General features: G+C 35.5%; 1 protein-coding gene across 8 annotated transcripts in view; it reads left to right on the top strand.

The window, feature by feature from the left end:
* LOC113513909 (inaD-like protein) overlaps positions 1 to 13,898 on the top strand; it is a 332,239-nt gene that overhangs the window by 94,566 nt on the left and 223,775 nt on the right. The window lies entirely within an intron of this gene.

Raw genomic sequence — 13,898 nt, 5'->3', positions numbered from 1 at the left:
TCCACCATAAGAGGTTACAGTATAGAGCTCTTAAAAAGGAGGGAGGTGTTAATGTTTCTTTAGAGTCGACAATGGTCCTAACACCCCTGGTGTTGGAAGGGGGGAAAGGGATTGTTAGTAATGGAGACTGAGAATCCCATTGCTAGCAATATACCCAACCAGGTCGACCTCCTCGCGGTTCCCCCTGGAAACTATCACGGTTAATTCCTGATGAAATCATCATGATGAGCTAACTGGCCTGTTTTCATTCTCATCTATCACCCTTCACTGGTGCTCCGCCAGCGTATCCCATTAGCGCAGGCGGGGTTGCCATACCATTTTCACCCATCAAAAAAAAAACCCCTGGTGTTGCAGTCGTCTGTAGGTTACAGTGGTTGTTTAACATTAGTCGGGCTGTATGCTAGTTTGCAAGTTTTGTGGTATAAAACAAAAATATTATATTTTTTAATTACTAAATATTTGTTAAATATAGCATATATTTATAAAATAAAAAAGTAACTATAAAATAACATTTTTTCGTTAAATAAATAAATAAAAATATTTTTTATTCAAGTAAACTTAATTATAAATATTTTTGTATAGTAAATTTTTTTATGAATGTACCTACCGCCCAGTTTAGAATGCAATTTCAGCTAAAAAGAACGGCCAAGAAACTCAGCTGTTGCTTTTTTCAAATAAAAGCTGAGTTTACAACAAAAATATGAATGGATAAAATGACGTATCACAAACTTTAGGGGGAGGGGGAGGGATAGGCAGCAGCCTCCCTCTTAAAACATCTCTAAAGCTTGACTGCGGTTGCCAATCCACCTGCCAAGCGTGACAACTACTGGCAAACTCCTTAAGGTGCAGTCTTATGTTCAGCAGTGGACAGTTAAAGGCTGCTGATGATGATGATGATGAACTCTTTATGGTGCGCCTGATGATTTTATATATATATATATACATATATATATATATATATATATATATATGTATATATATTTATACAACTTCGAATGGCAAACAAGTGGTAACCGTCGCCTATAGACATGAGCAGTACCATAGACATAACAGAGTATACTGTTTCGCCCATGATACCCCCCATGCGTTGCCATTTCTGAGGACTCAGGTGTTATTCCTCCGTACCCAGTAAATTCACGCCATATACCACCCTTCAAACCGAAACACAGCCATGCAAACGCAACTGCTTCACGGTTGAAACACGAATGGGACAGAGGTATCCAAGCAATCGACTTGTACAAAGTCTCTTTAAATTCGCCACATGCTAGCTATCTGACAGTTCTCAAACAAACAACTCCCGTTCATATCAAGTTAATGTCTTCCGTTATTAACTATTTATAATTCTCGTATTTACATAATTGCGTGTCACGACATTGTACTCTTAATTATGTTGCAAGTTGGTGTTTGTACCTAGAAATCTCAGCTAGAAATGTATGTAACAGGAAATAAATGTCTTCGTGATAAAGCCAGATGGAGACACAGTGTAATGGAGTTAAAGAAAACGGATAGGTAGTCGAAAACTTATTCATTTTAAGGAACACCAACAGCATATTGCATTATAACATACATATATAACAAACATTAAATACAATACAATATTAATACACACGCCTATTAAAGGTGTTCACAGCATTTGCTTTAACATACAGTATGAAATGAAGTAAACAATTATAAGGAATGAAATAATACTAGACTTCCTTTCCCGTGGGTGTCGTAAGAGGCGATTAAAGGAACTTAAAGGTCGACAGATTGGCAGTATTATCTCTCTTAAAACATCACCAAAAACCTAACTAACGTTGCCAACCCATTTGCCAAGCGTGGCAACTACTGGCCAAACCTCCCCTAATGGAGGAGTCTCCTGTTCAGCAATGGAGAGTTAACAGTCGATATGATGAGTCAGAGGTAGTTATTCTAACGTTGTATAAGAAGGGGGGAAAGGGATTGTTAGTAATGGAGACTGAGAATCCCATTGCTAGCAATATACCCAACCAGGTCGACCTCCTCGCGGTTCTCCCTGGAAACTATCATGGTTAATACCTGATGAATTCATCGTGACGGGCTAACTGGCCTGTTTTCATTCTCATCTATCACCCTTCATTGGTGCTCCGCTAGCGTATCCCGTTAGCGCAGGCGGGGTTACCATACCATTTTCACCATAAAAAAAACGTCGTAGAAGCCACTAATTGTGCTGAATATAAGTCTTTCCCCTAGGGGGGGGGGGGTTAGTATATATTGATTCTAAATTTCCATTTGCCTTTTTTGGCTGCATATTTTGAAATTCATAATGTCAGTTTTTAGAAAAGCTTATTATCATGCCAAGTGCGATTAAGAATTGCCCCAGATTACTTATTCTTTTGGTCGGACCACGGACTAGTACTCCGTGGGTTGAACCATATGTTAATTATTTATTTATTCTTTATTGCACAATAAAATTTGTACAAATGGCGAGCTTAACACCATATGGCATTCTCTTCCATCTATATTCTCTATTGACATACTCAATCATATATATATATATATATATATATATATATATATATATATATATATATATATATATATATATATATATATATATATATATATAATATATATATAATATATATAAAATAATTGTTTTGTGTTCCATAAAACTTTTCATCCGACTTCAAAATTGGGTATATCAATTCGGTTGTATCTTTTGGATGTTTGTTCCCTCATAACTCTGACAGTTCTTAAACGATTTGGAAAATTCTTTTTTATCTGAAACAATATAGTGATTGGTCTCATAGAAATTTTATCAAAATCGGTTCAGTAATTTAGTTATTAAATCAAAATTATTGGTTTTGTCACATTTGAAGTTAATTTCCTTTTTTTGGTCAAAATTTTTAATTGTCTATTCTATTCTTTAAATGGTATTTATTATTATTTTTTTTACAAGAGAAGTCGGCTCAATGCTAGCAATACACCTTATCAGGTCGACCTCCACGCGGTTCCCCCTGGAAACCATCGTGGTTAATTCTAGTGCAATTTGTCAAGATGGGCTAACTGACTTGCCTTTTCATCCTCACCTATCATACACTGGTGCTTTGCCAGCGTATCTTGATAGCGCAGGCGGGGTTACTATTCCATTATCAACCATAAAAAAAACATAGAAATGCTATCTGATATTATAAACCTGTTTATAATATCAGATAGCATTTAATATGGGAAAACCAGTTTAAAAATAAAATAGAGTAGATTTGAGTTTTTTTTTTACAACACAGGGGGCAAACGAGCATGCGGCTCACCTGATGGTAAGTGACTACCGCCGCCCATGATCACCCACAACACCAACGGCATTGCAGGTGTGCTGCCGGCCTTTTAAAAAGGAATATAAGGCCTTTTTTGTATATGCTATGAACGTAAAAAAAAACTAATAAAGAGGTTGCATTACTTAAAAATAATTGCTCTTAACACTTTTCTTGAAGGTTATGTTGTCGTATCAGTTCGGAAATACTGCTGCTGGAAGTTGATTCCAACGATTGTCCTTCTTTTGAAATTAATTTAAGAAGAAGACCTTGGTTTAGATTCATGAGGATTTCAATGTTATCACCGAGAAATAGATAATTTTGGTTATTCCCGCGCAAACGCGATGCGAAGGTCAACACACGTTATATGGCTGTGTTCATAGTTTTAATAGAAACCATTCGGTTTTTCCTAATAACACGACGATCGACGACTATCGTATAAATAACTTTTTTGTGTCCATTCAAAATAGAGATTATTACATTGATACATGAATTATCTTAGATACACAATCGGACAGTAAAAAAGACTTTTTTTTATACAACTTAGAATGGCAAACAAGCTGACGGTCCATCTGATGGAAAGTGGTAACCGTTGCCTATAGACATGGGCAGTACCATGGACCAAAACATACCGCTTGTACAACGGATTGTGCTCAGAAGAATTATTCAATATGATGCCTGCGGTCACTTTCTATCATCGTACGGCTCGCCATCGACAGGGAGTTCACCCTCATACCTTACAGCCTAAATGGTCGCGTACAACGTGTTTTCAGAGATGTTTTCTCCCACGAACACTCAGGTTATGGAATGAGCTTCCTGCCGAGGTTTTCTCAAGAGACTACAGCATGGGGTTCTTCAAAAGGGGGGTAAAGAGGTTTCTTCAGGGTCGGCAACGCGCGCGTAATACCCTTGGTATTACAGGCGTTCATAGGCTACGGTAACCACTTACCATCAGATGGGCCGTATGCTTGTTTGCCACATCAGTGGTATAAAAAAAAATATACAAAAAATACATGATAATATGGTTATATTATAAAATGCTGCCTTAATTAAATTGCTTATGTTTGTAGTCACAGTATTTGGCTCCAATGATGTTTCGTCCTAAGTAAGATACGAGTAACATTTTATTCGTTCAATTTAAATTGTGTGGGATTGTGAATCTTGGGTTTTTGTATACCAATGTATTATTTGTATTAATTAATCGCAGTACAATATACCGGTGTCTACGAGTATACACCAGTTATGTAAGTTCAGATTCTTTTTGTGTTAGGTCATGGTTGTTATTTGTTAAAGTTTGATTTATATATTTTAGCAGAGAACAGAACAAATGCTATGTAGATACAGCCTCTGACGGTGGCGTGGTTATGAGGTATCTGTCGCCCACACAGTTTTCACTTTAAAACGAGGCACTATTAAGGACTTATTTTATGTTTTTTTTACTATTATTTTAGTCTATTATTTCGTGTTTATTGGATGAAGTTGGAATAATGAACTCGTTTATGCTTATAAAACAGTAAGGCTGAAGTTAGTTCAGTTGGCCCATCGTGTCGAATTCGTTGCGATTTTGTCAGGAAGACTTCTAGTGACTTTTCTTTATTTTTTTTTATTTTTTTTTTCTATACAACTTAGAATGGCAAATAAGCTGACAGTCCACCTATCGTGAAGCAGTTGTGTTTGCATGGCTGTGTTTCAGTTTGAAGGGTGGGATATGGCGTGAATTTACTAGGTACAGAGGAATAACACCTGAGTCCTCAGTAATGGCAACGCATTGGAGGCATCATGAGCGAAACAGTGTACTCTGTTATGTCCACGGTACTGCTCATGTCTATAGGCGACAATTACCACTTTCCATCAGGTGGGCCGTCAACTTGTTTGCCATTCTAAGTTGTATGAAAAAAAATGCAGACGAAGTGAGAACCTATTGGAAATCGCTTAAAAAAAAGAAGGAACCAAAAATAATAATTTACTTTCACTGGTATTGAATGTCCTACAGTTCGTGTGGTTCAGACAACAACTATCAGCTCGCGTCGAGTGAGCTGTGTCGAGTCGCCTCGGGGCATGTATTAAGACTATTGTGAGAGCTATTACGACATAAACGCTTATGAAGGGTGACATGAAGTGTTAATGAATCTAAAAACATAATGTTATGGTAATAGTTGGAGACGGGAATTAACGGCTTAACAGATAGAGGACGGTCTGAGAGGGCAATGTATACCGTGTACCTTTGGATACTTGGAGTGGGTAGTATGAAGAAATATCAATATATTTCAGTTACAAAATCTATGTATTGGTCTAATAATGAGTATTTTGTTTTTTTTTTTATTGTTACGCCACTGAGTAATACCAGGGGGAGACTTTGTACAAAAGTCGATTGCTTGGATACCTCTGTCCCATTCGTGTTTCTACCGTGAAGCAGTTGTGTCTGCATGGCTGTGTTTCGGTTTGAAGGGTGGGATATGGCGTGAATTTACAGGGTACAGAGGAATAACATCTGAGTCCTCAGCAATGGCAACGCATGGGCGAAACAGTATACTCTGTTATATCCATGGTATTGCTCATGTCTATAGGCGACGGTTACCACTCTCCATCAGATGGACCGTCAGTTTGTTTGCCATTTTAAGTTGTATAAAAAAAAATATATATATTATGTATTTTGGAAAATTCTATCCATGCGAAGCCGGGTCAAATTACTAGTTTTATCTACATTGTTACAGAACAATATATGTAGATATTGTAATAAAAATCCAATATATGCTCTTGAACTATAAAAAAAAAACTAACATAGTGTAGGTGTCGCATTATAATAATTATGTACATATACTACATTCATTCATTAGGACTACATAATGTGTCATACCTGATGTTAAAATCATTTGGGGACATTAACCGTTTCCTTTTTTCGAATTTAATTTGAACAGTTATTAAATTTGACCCCAATTTTTTAATTTTAAAATCATACTTTGGATAAAGAATTTATATATGTATATAAAAAAATAATGTTGATAAATAAACTCCGATTGAAGTTGTGCCGCAAGTCACAAGAGATTGTTGTATTTTATTTTGAAATGAAATTCATATTATTTGTTGTTTAAACTTGATTTAAAATTTAGAATTTAGTCCCGGCATAGAAGAGGCCACCCCATCCTTTCGCGTAGGCGTCGTAAGAGGCGACTAAGGGTCGAGGGTTGGGCAGCAGCATCCCTCTTTAAATACTACTACAACCTAATTGCGGTTGCCAGGGGGGAAAGGGATTTTAGTAATGGAGACTGAGAATCCCCTTGCTAGCAATATACCCAACCAGGTCGATCTCCTCGCGGTTCCCCCTGGAAACTATCATGGTTAATTCCTGATGAATTCATCATGATGGGCTAACTGGCCTGTTTTCATTCTCATCTATCACCCTTCACTGGTGCTTCGCCAGCGTATCCCGTTAGCGCAGGCGGGGTTACCATACCATTTTCACCCATCAAGAAAAAAAAAACTGCGGTTGCCAAACCGTTTCCCAAGTTTGGCAACTATTGATTAAACCCCCTTTATGGGGGAGGCTTATGTTTAGCAGTGGGCAATTAACGGCTATTATGGTATGGTACAACAAAACAAGAACTGATTTGATTTGATTTTTTTGTGACTCTGTATTGTAATTCAAAATAAATTTTTAAACTAAAAAAATTTTTAATTAAATTCTCTATTTACCATTCGTTGTGTTACCTCCGTTATAGTCATATATTATTAGTGTAATAATTGAAGTTTTAGTTAGTTCTTAGTTGTTGTGAATGCAGTTAATAGTCAAAATACAAATAATAACTTTACCAGAGGGAGACTTTGTACAAAAGTCGATTGCTTGGGTACCTCTGTCCCATTCGTGTTTCAACTGTGAAGCAGTTGTGTTTGCATGGCTGTGTTTCGGTTTATAGGGTGGGATATGGCGTGAATTTACTGGGTACAGAGGAATAACACCTGAATCCTCAGGAATGGCAACGCATGGGGGGTATCATGGGCGAAGGAGTATACTCTGTTATGTCCATGGTACTGCTCATGTCTATAGGCGACGGTTACCACTTTCCATCAGGTGGGCCGCCAACTTGTTTGCCATTCTAAGTTGTATAAAAAAAAATTTGAAATAAAATTTATTTGTAGACATTTGATATTATTTTTTTAATTTTATAAATTACTGATTTAATTATTAATTAAATTTATAAATTATTTTCTTATGTGCTTACTTATTATAATAACTAATTTGTACCACGTGGCATGCGAATAAATATGAATAAATAAATAAATTTCTAATATTTGCATTAAATATGTTTACAAAATATTTAGTCAGGCCTTGGTGTTTACGATGTCAGTTGGCTTTTATTATATATATACATACACATATAACACTTAAATATGAATCAAATAATATAAAAAGATTAATTAATATCCGCCTCAGAATTTTCGCCTCGTTATATCGCCAACGCTTGTACCTTGTGCCACACTATAAACGTTTACATTAAAAAAGCAAGTGTACAGGTATGTGTCGAGCTCTTGACATTATTAAGTTCGGCATTGAAAGTCCCGCGAACTGTTCATGAGTGACACGCCAGGGCTTTTGGCTCCCCTGATAAATGGTGAGCGATTTGAACGATATCTATCGATCTGTCGCAGTGATGTCCGTTTCAATGACACTGGCCGGTTCACTTGTTCAGTATGGCACGCGCCTCAACTATTCGGATTTTAAAATTTGTGGTTCGATTTTCGAATTCAATCTTTTTAAATTGCAGCTCTAGCGTCGGGTTCAGGTCATAAGCGGCAAAGGCTAAAACGTTATTTTAAATTTATTTTTAATTATTTGATTGTGAAAAATGCTGATAAGAAATCAAAATAATCCGTGTTTTTTTTTATACAACTTAAAATGGCAAACAAGCTGACGGCCCACCTGATGGAAAGTGGTAACCGTCGCCTATAGACATGAGCAGTACCATGGACATACCAGAGTATACTGTTTCGCCCATGATACCCCCCATGCGTTGCCATTCCTGAGGACTCAGGTGTTATTCCTCTGTACCCTGTATATTCACTGCCATATCCCACCCTACAAACCGAAACACAGCCATACAAACACAACTGCTTCACGGTAGAAACACGAAATCACTAAAAATACAGTAGCAATACATTTTTTAATAAGAAAACGTAAGTGAATAAAAATATACGACATCTTCCGTAAATCAAGGTGTCTCTAGTTATTTCTAGAAATCCCAAGTAGATACATTTTCCTGCAATACTTGTAGGTACAAGTGGCCGAAAACCTATCTCACATATCATATTTACAACGCGTAGGTACATGACCTTATTTCCTTCCGCCGCGACATTGGATAACATCGCGAATGGTAAGGTAACACAGACGTACAATCATATATGCGGCTTGCAAACTTATAAACACAGCAATTTGAACCTTATTGCAAGGTATTAGTGACTACACGTTGAATGTTGGTCGGTGTTTGTATTCCGTATGCCACTTTCCGTAAGAGGCAAGTGAATGTTCATAGGATGTTTGTTTGTATCGAATATCGATTTATACTCGATATGGGATATAATCGAATCGGCCTCGCAGTTACATATTGATTGTCTATATTTATTTATTTGTTTTAAAATAATCCGGGGAAAAGATGGAGATTCTTAGATAGATAGATAGATAGATACTCTTTATTGTTTCCTCCAAAAGATTACAATAGTAAACTTATTATAAATATAAATAATTACAAGAAATAATCACAACGAGAAAACAATGGGCGACCTGATCGCTAAAAGCGATCTCTTCCAGCCAACCTTTGGGATGGAGAGGAATGATTATAAACAGTTTTTAATTCGTACCTTCGCGATATTTTCCCATTTAGTTGATTTTATCCAAAGGTTACCTGGAAGAGATCGCTCTTAGCGATAAGGTCGCCCATTGTTTTCTCATTGTGATTATTTCTTGTAATTGTTTGTATCTATAATAAGTTTACTATTGTAATGTTATGGAGGAAACATTAAAGAGTATCTATCTATCTATTTCTCAAATCAAATTTGCTTTCATCGTGTATGTTACTTTTTATTTTAAAATTTAAATTATTTCCATGTACGCTAGGTTCTTTGCCAACTGTAAACCGATATTTATGATTATTTTTAAATTGACATAATTATGCCAATTAGTAAGAATAATATAAGGATGGTTCAAGTTACATTTTCAGCCACCATCGTGATTAGGTTTAAGTGAATTCGTCACGACAGATTGACTCGACTTCATACGCAGCTATCATTCTTCCCTGGTTTAAAAAAAAAAAATACAGCGTATACTGATATCGTAGGCGGGGTTTTGTACTCCATTTTTTTTGATGGGTGAAAATGGAATGGGCACCAGTGAAGGGTGATAGATGAGAATGAAAACAGGCCAGTTAGCCCATCATGATGAATTCATCAGGAAATAACCATGATAGTTTCCAGGGGGAACCGCGAGGAGGTCGACCTGGTTGGGTATATTACTAGCAATGGGATTCTCAGTCTCCATTACTAACAATCCCTTTCCCCCTTTGTACTCCATTTTCATTTCATACTAAAACCTTGTCGATCGCAATTTGAATAATGATATTTGCTTCCGTATTGAAAAGAAAGCACGTTACGGGCGCAAATCTATCGGTTTAAAAAAATTTATGAAAATTGGTTCAGGATTGGTGAACAAGAAATCAGACGAACTTAAGGATTTTCATCTGAGAAAGTTGTCATCTTGTAAATTTGTTTATTTGTCTGGTTAGCATGCTTATTTCTTCAGATATCTAAAAATTTTATAACTTTATGTTTTATGTATTACTAGCGACCCGCCCCGGCTTCGCACGGGTGCAGTGCTAAACTAAATATACCTACCTATTTTAGAATGTCTTTATAAACAACAAAGAGATAGACTTATACCATTGCGGACTTTTTTGTTGACCTTTTTAAGGTGTACAATACTGGAGTACATTATTTTGATTTATCTCGTGGGGTTCGGCCAGCGTTTGCATGTAAGCGCAAAAAAGTGTGTTTATTTACGATATAACATTAGAAATCTCTAAATTTATCAGTGTTTCTCTACAATATTATGCATGTATTATACATATAAACCTTCCTCTTGAATCACTCTATCTATTAAAAAAATCCGCTTCAAAATCCGTTGTGTAGTTTTAAAGATATAAGCATACATAGGGACGGACAGACGGCGACAGCGACTTTGTTTTATACTATGTAGTTATATATATATGTAAATAGACATGTATTTAATTTTTTTTCCAGAACTTTCATTGTGCCTCCGATCAAACTGTTTATAATTACTCCTCTCCATCCCAAGGTCAAGGTTGCCTGAAAGAGCTTTTAGCGATAAGGCCGCCCATTGTTTTCTCATTGTGATTATTTCTTGTAGTTGTTTGTGTCTATAATAAGTTTACTATTGTAATCTTTTTTTACACCACTGAGGTGGCAAACAAGTATACGGCTCATCTGATGAAAAGCGGTTACTGTAGCTTATGAACGCCTACAATACCAGGTATATTACGCGCACGTTGCCGACTTCGAAGAAACCTTTTTACCCCCCTTTTGAAGAACCCCATGCTGTATTATTTTAGAGGAATCTATCTAGTTATCTGAAAACTACTTTTGGAAGTTTATTTATTTATTTATTTATTTATAGGATTACCAACATAAGATACAGCTAAACATTTTAGTACAATACGCTGGTAGATTAGATCTAACTGTTCTTATATTTATAGGCAACCACAGCATGCCTTGTGTTTGACAAACATTAAAATGGAATTAAATTATTAAATGTCATACAAATAATACAAATAAATACAAGTAAAAATATTAACAATATGGATAATAACATAATATAAATAATGGAAATTGTATTTAAATTATTTTAAATTATAAATAAATATAATGCAATGGCGAGGTACATTAACATTTTAATTTAGCTGTTTAAAAATTATTAGTAAATAAGAATAAACGACAGCCTGTATATAACATATTATAATTACCCACCAGCTCACACCCTTACGTGTCAGCGTAATCATACCAAGGTTCCTTCCTGCCGCCTTTCTGTGTCTAGGACGTATAGATATAAAAACATGTGCTAAATGTCGCACGAGGAAACTGGTATGGTTGTGATAGCTGGCAAGGTTTATATATACTTATTGCATACTAGCTTTCCGCCCGCGGCTTCGTCCGTGTGGCTTCTGAATTAAAGACGATGATGCAGACCACTTCTGGATGGCGTCTTAAGATAACATATATAGTAGATTTTAAATTAGACCTTCAGGAATGCAACTGTGAGAACCGTATCCAATTTGGCGCAGTAGTTTTTGTGTGATGCCAAAAAACATACAGACAGGTTTTCCCAAGAGACTACAGCATGGGGTTCTTCAAAAGGGGGTAAAGAGGTTTCTTCAGGGTCGGCAACGCGCGCGTAATACCTCTGGTATTGCAGGTGTTCATAGGCTACGGTTACCACTTACCATCAGGTGGGCCGTATGCTTGTTTGCCACCTCAGTGGTATAAAAAAAAAGACAGACAGGTAGACAAAACTACTAAAAAATATTGTCTAGCGTCTATTGTTATAAAAAATTACATTATCAATGAGTATTATGCGCTGTGTTTTATTAAAAAAAAAATATAAAAATAATATTTGTACTTTAGTGCACAGTCAAATTCTATGTACTCACATTTGGCTGACATAACACCGGACGGTGTTCTCTACCAGTCAACCATTGACCGAACAGAGAAATAAGTAGGCGGTGCATTATTGAATAGAGGAAATATAAAGCAATACTTGATATATTCATGTAATATAAACATATAATTACACTCGTCGTGTGTGCCCTGATATAGAATGGGCTACCCCTTCCTTTCCTGTGGGTGTCGTAAGAGACGACTAAGGGCGAGGGATGGGCAGCAGCGTCCCCCTTAAAACATCTCTAAAAACCTAACTGCAGTTGCCAATCCGCCAGCCAAGCGTGGCAACTACTGGCAAAACTCCCCTTAGGGGGAAGGCTTATGTCCAGCAGTGGACAATGTTAATGTCTAAAATAATAATAATAAATAATTAATTAGACTTATTTTACGATTTTTATATAAAAGATATTTAGAATATTTTGCATTTTGTTTGATTACTTATTTGTGTTTACTGTGTCTGACTTGCGCCATCTACTATTCTCTCTGTACTTATCTATTCTGGTAGTGCGGTGGCGGTACTAGCGGCCCGTCCCGGCTTCGCACGGGTGGACATTTTTACAACATTTTAAAAAGTGGTTATTGTGACATAACGATAATAGTTGGACATATAATATCGCAACGTTTTTTGTAGTTATTGATATTTTCTTCAATATTGTAGAACATACTTTTGTTCTATCACTAATAGTTTCCGCAGCGCTCGCGACGAAAGATATTTTACAGCATTTATTACACGTTGAGTTACGTTACTGAAGTTTTAGTAAGGATCCCTAATCTTTTCTAGCGATAAATGTAGCCTATGTTACTCAGGGTGAATGTAGCTTTCTAATAGTGAAAGAATTTTTGGCAAAAAATTGGCAAAGTAGTTTTTCAGTTTATTCGTTACAAACATACACACAAAAATACAAATCTTTCCTCTTTATAATATTAGTGTAGATTTATGCCAGGTTGTCTGTAAGAGATTTCTTTTAGCGATAAGGCCGCCTTTTGTATATGCACATTCTGTATAAATACTCCTTATATACATTTCTACTGTGCACAATAAAGAATTTATTATTATTAAATAAATAAATATATACATGTAATAAATTCATACATAAATAAATACACAAAATGTTACATTATATAAAATAATTTACACAACTGCAATTTTTTTTTGTAAAACAAAATCTTTTATTATTGTTTTCATCAGACTACTTCTAAACTAGACAGCAATTGTTTGTAGAAACAACATAATACGAATTGCAACGCACATCTGTAATCATCACGTAACTGTATTTTGATAATCATTAAAATCTGAAAGTTAATTTGAAACACTTTCAAAATTGCAGCCGGCTATTGGTTCCTGGTGGTGATGACAATCAGTATATTGGTGTATTTATTTGTTTATTTAACTCTTTATTGCACTATAAACAAAAATAGATAGATAGATAGATAGATACTCTTTATTGTTACTTCCATAAGATTACAATAGTAAACTTATTATAAATATATAAATATAAACAAATATACAATGACAAGTGAATAATTCAAGTGAAATACAGTAACATAAAGTATACATTGGAATCTACATTTACATTAATATTATAAAGAGGAAAAATTTGTATTTTTGTGTGTATGTATGTTTGTAATGAATAAACTCAAAAACTACTTAGCTGATTTAAAAAATTCTTTCACCATTAAAAAGCTACATTCACCCTGAGTAATATAGGCTATATTTATCGCTAGAAAAGATTAGGGATCCTTACTAAAACTTTAGTAACGTAACTCAAAGTGCAAAAAAAATGCTATAAAATCTTTGGTCGCGTGCGCTGCGGAAACTATTGGTTTCAAACAAAAGTATGTTTTACAATATTGAAGAAAATATCAATAACTACAAAAAACGTCGCGACACTGTATGTCCAACTATTA

The sequence above is a fragment of the Galleria mellonella genome, unplaced genomic scaffold (assembly GCF_026898425.1).
Source record: "Galleria mellonella isolate WM207_F2 unplaced genomic scaffold, CSIRO_AGI_GalMel_v1 utg425, whole genome shotgun sequence".
In the NCBI taxonomy this organism is placed as follows: domain Eukaryota; kingdom Metazoa; phylum Arthropoda; class Insecta; order Lepidoptera; family Pyralidae; genus Galleria; species Galleria mellonella.
Note: the sequence above shows the minus strand (reverse complement) of the source record. Positions and strands in the feature narration are given on the sequence as shown.